Genomic DNA, 7,122 nt, shown 5'->3' on the forward strand with positions numbered 1-7,122 from the left:
GCAGGGCGCTGCGTTTCTTTATTTGGCGTTGCCGCTCGGGGCTACGTGATGCTGAGCGCTGCCGGCTCCGACATCACACACCGCACGTGTGGGAGCTTCGTGGTTCTTCCCCTCCGCTACTTCTCCCCCTCCCTGCTCTTGCCTGCCGGCAATGCAGCCTCGCAGCTTGCTGCGTTTCCCTGGGAGCAAAGCGTCGCTGCTGCAGAGCTGGAAAACTTGCATGAGCACTAAATCAGCCCTGCCCAGACCTTAATTCCTCCCTGCCCTCGGCTCCCCTGCCCAGCTCTGGGCATGTGATGCATCCTGTCTCCAGGTTTTGGCTGTTTTATGACATCTGGGATGCTTTCTTGATGGGCTTGCTGTTGCAGACAAAAGACTGGATGCAAAACTAGAAGCTGCTTGTGATGGGAAAGTGGCTCTTTGCCTTCATTCTGCTCCTCCTGGGTGACTTTTTCTCATCTCCTATGAGGATGATGATGCTCCAGCCCTTGGCTGCCTTTCTAGTCTGGGGACCCCCCCCCCCCTGACCAGAGATGTTTCCTTTTGCTGCACACTGATATGCTGTGCCCCTTTGCCAGGAGAGCAGCAAAAATGATGGCCATGCAGCTGCTGGGAGCACTCGAACCATCCTGCAGTTTGCTGCTTAGGGATGCCGTGTCCCAGCTGTGGGTTTATGAGATGCTCCTGACTGTGCCTTGCCACAGAGCCGTTTCCTTTGGCAAATCTGTATCATGAAGTGGTCTGGACTTCTTTCTGTAAAGAAGCCGAAGTGTTCTGCAAACAATTAATGCCTGGGTCTACGGTTTGCCTCATCCAGTCCAGATCTGCTTAGCTACCTTTAGGTGCCCTTTAATATTAAAAGGTCTCTGAAACCACTGTTGCACGTTAGGTGCTTCCCCTGTCTGTGATGGGAGTCTCTCATTCAGCCCTGTTCTCAGGCACAGTGAGAGCAAGGAGTGAGCTCTGTGTCTTAGTAAGCTCTCCAGTTCTCATGACTGCTGGTGGAAATGAGCCTTTGTGGCTCAGCAGGACATCGCTGCCCTTCAGAAATGGGCTGTTACAGATGCTGATGGGCTCTCTCAGCACTGTCCTGTTCTTTCCAATGGAGATACATCCCAGTAGCTGGAAACCTCAAAGGTGGAGTTTCTCAGTGATGGATGAATGCTTATTCCTGGCTGTAGTTCTGCACACCCCATGTGTCCATGTTTTCCTGTGTTCCTTGTTTAACACAACAGCAATTTCATCTTTATGTGGTTTTGGTTGTCTCAAAATCTCCCACGATCTTGATGTCTCTATCACAAGTGCACCACTCTGTCTGGACTTTTCTCCTTGGTGTGTATTGCTTCGTGCATCCTACTTCCTTACCACCAAATCCCTGAGTCTGCATTGCTCCTTGAAGCTGTTTCTGCTCTGGTTCATCCTCTGGTACCCTGATGGCAGCAAGTATTCACAACAATGGCCCCAATTGCATTTGGTCACCCCTCAGTGTGCCTTTCCAGCCCTGAAAAAGAGGGAGGGGGTAGAAGTACATCCTTTTTCCTGTTGTTTTTTTTGTTTGCCTGTTGGTTGTCTTTCACTATGTGTAAGTACAGCAGATAGCATCAGGGGGGCCTTGGTGTGATTCACATTTGTCACCTGCCCTCAGTAATTCAGCTCTTTGCTTCATGGGGACCTTGGCGTGATCAGTGTTTGTAGGCTGTCCTGAGTAGTTCAGTTCTGTGCTTCACGGATGAGGAGAGGGGGCAGTTCTGTAGGGTGCATTTCTCACAGAATCACAGAATGGAAGGGACCTCAAGGATCATGAATCTCCAACCCCTGCCACAGACAGGGCTGCCAACCTCCACATTTAACACCAGACCAGGCTGCCCAGCTCCCCATCCAACCTGCCAGTGAACACCTCCAGGGATGGACGGGGCATCCACAGCCTCTCTGGGCAGCTGTTCCAGCTCCTCACCACTCTCTCTGTGAAGAACTTCCCCCTGACATCCAACCTAAATCTTCCCTCCCTCCACTCAAAACCATCTCTCCTTGTCCTGCTGTTATCTACCCTTTCAAAGAGTTGACTCCCCTCCTGTTTGTAGGCTCCCTTTAGGTACTGAAGGCTGCAATGAGCTCACCCCGCAGCCTTCTCTTCTCCATGCTGAACAAGCCCAGCTCCCTCAGCCTGTCCTCATAGGGGAGGTGCTCCAGAACCCTCTTCATCTTCGTGGCTCTCCTCTGGACCCTCTCCTCTTCTCAAGTAACCCAAGGCAATTTTGTCAGTCTTTGGGCTCATTCTCAAACCAGTACTTTTACTTGGCAGCAGTAGAGGCGGTGCTCTGGGCAAGCCAACATGTAGTGGGTTTGTGTGTGGGTGGTTTGCAGGGATGTGGGTGCTGTCACCCAAGCAGATCTCACTTGTGTTTGCCCGCTGTGGCCTCATCAGTGGTTGATGTCATTGGTTCTTCTGTGCCAGGGTTCAATAAGGGCTCGCTTTGGGTGTTATCAGTCAGGTTTTGGAAAAGATGCTCCATGTCATAGCATCACAGAATGGTTTGAGTTGGAAGGGACCTTAAACCCACTCAGGTCCATCCCTCTGGGCTGGCTGCCTGGTCTTGGGCACTTCCAGGGATGAAGCATCCACAGCTTCCATGGGCAGTCTGTACCACGGCTTCTCTGCCCTTACTTTGCTTCTCTGCTATGGAGGCTCCCTGGAGGTGAGGTTTTGCAGCCGAAGGAGCAAAGGTCAGTCATGATCCCCGCCAAGACATGAAGTGCTGTTACTTCTTGGGCTAAAAGCAGCTTTTGTGCTTGCTCAGCAGGACAGGAACCTGTGGGTCTGTAAGGAAATAATGTGGTGCTGGGGTGTTTGCATGGTACGCTGTCCTTTGCAAGCGCCCCAAAAGGATGTTTGTCAAACCAGTTGCCTCCAGGATCTTCTGATATGCTGCCTTTATGCAGCTTGAACAAGCATCTTATCACCTCCATCTTGCTGCTCTTTGATGCACCGGCGCTCGCCTGAGCTGTAAATACATCATGGTTGAAGTTTGAATCTTAAAACTCGCAGGTTCCTCCCCTCTTTGCCCTGATTTCTACAAAGACTTCCTCCAGCTGCTCCTGCTCTCGGCTCTGAGTTTCTATCTTTGGTTCCTGTGCACGGTGTAGAGGTAGCAATAAAATCCTGCAAGCTAAGGATAGTTAAAGCCAAGAGCTCAGTGTAATCTAAGAAAAGCAGATGTTTTTGTTGGTGGAGCAGAAACCACGCATGTACCATCTGCTGCAGTGCAGTGGGGATGCAGCTCCCAGGGCTCCCGTGCTGCTCTGCTCCTGTTGCACCTTCCAGGGAGGTAGCAAGCAAGTATTGCTTGGGGGACATGACCTTGCCCAAGATCCCTGCTGATGCATTGGTAGGAGGACCTTGCCCTGAAAAATAGCTCTCCTTAGAATCCATTTGCTTTAATTCCCAATTAAGTGCTTTTCCTTCTTTTGCAGCATCAGCCCAAGCTCCTTTTTCCTTTATCCTCATCAGAATCGCTGCTTTTATCCCCAGTGCCCTAAGTCCTGATGCAGCAGCAAGCCAAGTGCTGAGGTCCCTCTTTGTGCTAACCCATGGGTCAGCAGCTTTGCAAGGCGGCCCACATCTGTCCTTCCATCCTTCCACCCGCTGCCACTGCCTGTGGACCTGGGCAGTGTGTTCATGACCTGCTCCCGTGGGTCAAGCACTTGTTTTTCCTTCCTGTTTCCTGTTTGGGATGCTCGGCCAGAGGCCTCAAAGCAATCAGGGCATGAAAGGGAGTTATCCGGCTGTGAAAGTACCCAGGGGCTTTCTCTGGAGAGCAGGGCTGTGCTTCCCAATTCAGTTTTCCCTGCAGGAAGGTGGAGGACTTCCAGCCACAGGAGATACTGCCGGGATTTGCTGTTCTGGAAGGGGAGATCTCGACTTATTTGATGTCTGCCTGCATTTCTCCTCTTTGGGAAGGTGGCTGGGAGCCAGCAGGATGTTGGCTGCAGTGCTGCCTCTGAGAGCACTGGGGTGGGCAGGCAGGAATCTGCTTGCTGCTGGGGTAGGCAGTGCCCAGTGTACCCACAGAAGATGGTTTAATTCTCTTCACTCCTTCACTTGGGAAGACCAACACTGGATTTGGTCTTTGAGCATCTCCTTCTGTTCCCATCTAATAGTGGTGTCCTGGGCTCCACCACAGTAGAAGGAAACCAGGGAAGTTCTTTGGATGACAGCTAGGGCTTATGTGGACCTTAACACAGAAAGGTGCCCCACCATGCAGAGAAGCAGATGTGTGCCTCCCAAGTCACCTTCTCACCTGCCCTGTCCCCACCACGTGGAGCTGCTGGTGGCCTCTCTCATCTATCTCCTTGACTTGGATGCTCTATGCAGAGGGGCAGCAGCACTTGGGCACCAAGGGCCTCAGGTCTCACTTGTTCTAACCCTGAGCTGGAAAGCTGAGAAAAGGAAAGGTTTGAGGGCACCAAAGGCAAGCAGGGTAACCACAGACTGTGTCAGCCGAGTGGAAAACGCGTCTTGGAGCTGGGAGTGCCTGAGGGCTCTCTGTGGCCTAAAGTTTCATAAGCCAGCAGGAGAATCCATAAATAAATGGACTGATTTTTTTCAAATGCTTCAAAAATGTCAGGATTTTGGCAAACTTTCTGCCTGAAAGCAGAACAGCAATCAGTGAATCCCCTCTTTGTGCCAAGGGATGAGTGCTTACCTATTCAGCGCGGGTTAACAGGAAAAACGTGTTGCTCTGCCCACCTTTTTAACTGTGACACACAGAGAAAGCAAACTCAACTGGAAACCTCTGCATCCATTTGGGTTGCTGGGACAATTTCACAGACGCCCCAGGATCTTTTGCCCCGTGCTTGTGGCATTGCTTAAATTGTTGCTCATTTCTCCAAAACAAAGCCACGAGGCAAGAATGCTCTGTTCCGAAGGAAACCAGAAGGCTTCAGTGTTGTCACAGCAGTAATGTTGCTGGTGTGATGCAAGGCTGACAGAGCCAACTGTACTTTTGTTGTGAGGTCCTGTGCCCAGATCCATGCTGTGGTTCCTGGTTCTGCTCTTGGTCTGTGTCAGTTCCTCCTGCCACCTCCACTGGGGCAGTGGTGGAGGAGGAGATGTTTCCATGGGCACTGAGGGGCAGATGCTTGCCTCTGCTAAGCAGCCATATGTATGGACTGCGTGATGGGAGGCAGAGAGGGCTCCAAGTGGATGAGGTCTAGCTGTGCTGTGAAGAATTCCAACCCCTTCTGACTGCTGATGTAGCATGAGGACTTTATGAGGATAAGGAATGTGCCTGGAGAGCTGAAGGTTTGCCTTCTCCTCCCAGCTGTGCCACAACTCGCTGTAGGACAGCAGAAAAGCTACTTGATGTTTCCAAGCATTGACTTCTCTCTCTAAGTGGTGATGACAGCTTTCCCAGTGCTGGGAGGCTGCTTTCACAGTGTGCACTGTTACTACTGGAGAAGAGAAAGCAGTCTTGTCTTAGGGACATCCAGGACTTGAAGTCCCATAGTTGATGTTGTTGGAGTCCAAGCTGTGAGCAAGGGGCAAGAAGGCAGGGAAACCCACGGCTTCTGCAACATGCTGCTCTGCTTAGATGTGAGCCAGGCAGCCATCAGTCTTGATGAGGGTTTTGGGACACCCTGGGCGTGCTGCAGATGTGACCACAGCTTCACCCTGCAGTGTCTGTGCCATCCCTTCCAAGCACCTCGCACCAGCCAGCCTGCAGGGAAGGTCAAGATCTAACAGCTCTGCTGCTGGGAGTCTGGCTGGAGGGAGGGAGAGGACAGATTTCTGTTTGTTTTTTGTTTTTTTTTTAATCAATGCCTACCCACCCTCCCATCGATCTGAACCCTTGACCTTAACCCTGGTTTCTTCCCAGCTCTGTGGGAAGTCCGATTACATCCAGAACTGTCCCTTGCCTTGTGTCATTTTGCCCAGTGTGGGTGGAAAGGAAGGGAGAGTTTGGGGAATAAACAGCAGAAGAGGTTGAAAAGTTCCCTCTTGCTTGCGGTGAACACGCAGCGCTCTCCCATGAAAGATGCCTCTGTAAGCACCCCTTGGGTTGAATCCTTGTGTGGTCCAAGCACACCAGGGAAAAGAAAACAAAGGCTCTGTGTTTTCTCTGGTTTAGAACACAACGATAAAATCTTTGTCATCTTTCACCCTTATGTTCCCTGCCTGCTCTGTGCTGAGGCGTTGGGAAGGGGCAGCTGGGCTGGCACGGGGCTCACCTCATCACCCTTCCCCTCCGAGAGCCGAGCTGTGCTCTGGAGCAAGCTGACGTGCAGGAGGTGTATTTCTGTGAGCCGGGTGTTGGAACGGTGCTGGTGAGTCACGCCGTGCTCTTAGTCACTGCTTGCACCACAAGTCATGACTAAGGTGCTGTGCAGCTCCGCTCTCAATCAGTCCCCAGCACAGCAGCAGGGCGCTTCGCGGGCGTTCCTCACACTGTGGATGTGCAAAACTTTAGAAGATGTAAGAACAAACCGTGGCAGTGGCAGGTGGGGCAGGAGCACGGGAGCCTTCTCAGGGCAAAGGAGAGATCTCCCATGCAGGTCAGTGCTTCCAGATGGCTTCACTTTCATCTGCTCGGAGCTGAGGGATGGTGAATGTTGGGACCGGAGCCTCAGCCCTGGGGGACGTTATGAGGGACTGATGGCAATTAGGGGCTATTTATTAGCAGCCAGCACTGGGCAGATGGAGGGACCCCTCTGCTGAGATCCCTCAGTTTTTGCTCCTGATGGTGGGGAAGTGTCTGCTGAGCATCGAGTGTTGACCAAATAGAAGAAATCAAACATTTTGGGGTAGCTTTGGGAAATGTACAACTGTCCTGGCCAGGCTGACAGCAAAAGTCTCATTGACAGGTGTCTTTTGTAATACTGGCAAGTTTTATTTCCTTTTCCTGGAATATTTTCATGTGCTTGTGCCACCTGTAACCAAAAGGCAAGAGCCTTTCTCTGTGTGCTGGGAGCAGAGAGGTGACTGTCCCAAGGTCTCTGGGGAAGGCAGGGCTGGCACTGCAGGGGATGAGGCACTCTCTGCCCTGGGCACCTCTCTGCTCAGAGGTGGAGCAGATCTAAGGAGAGGTTCTGGGCAAATGGCTTTTGATTTCCTGATGTCCCAGT

This window comes from Tetrao urogallus (genome assembly GCF_951394365.1).
Source record: "Tetrao urogallus genome assembly, chromosome: 18".
NCBI classification, from domain to species: Eukaryota; Metazoa; Chordata; class Aves; order Galliformes; family Phasianidae; genus Tetrao; species Tetrao urogallus.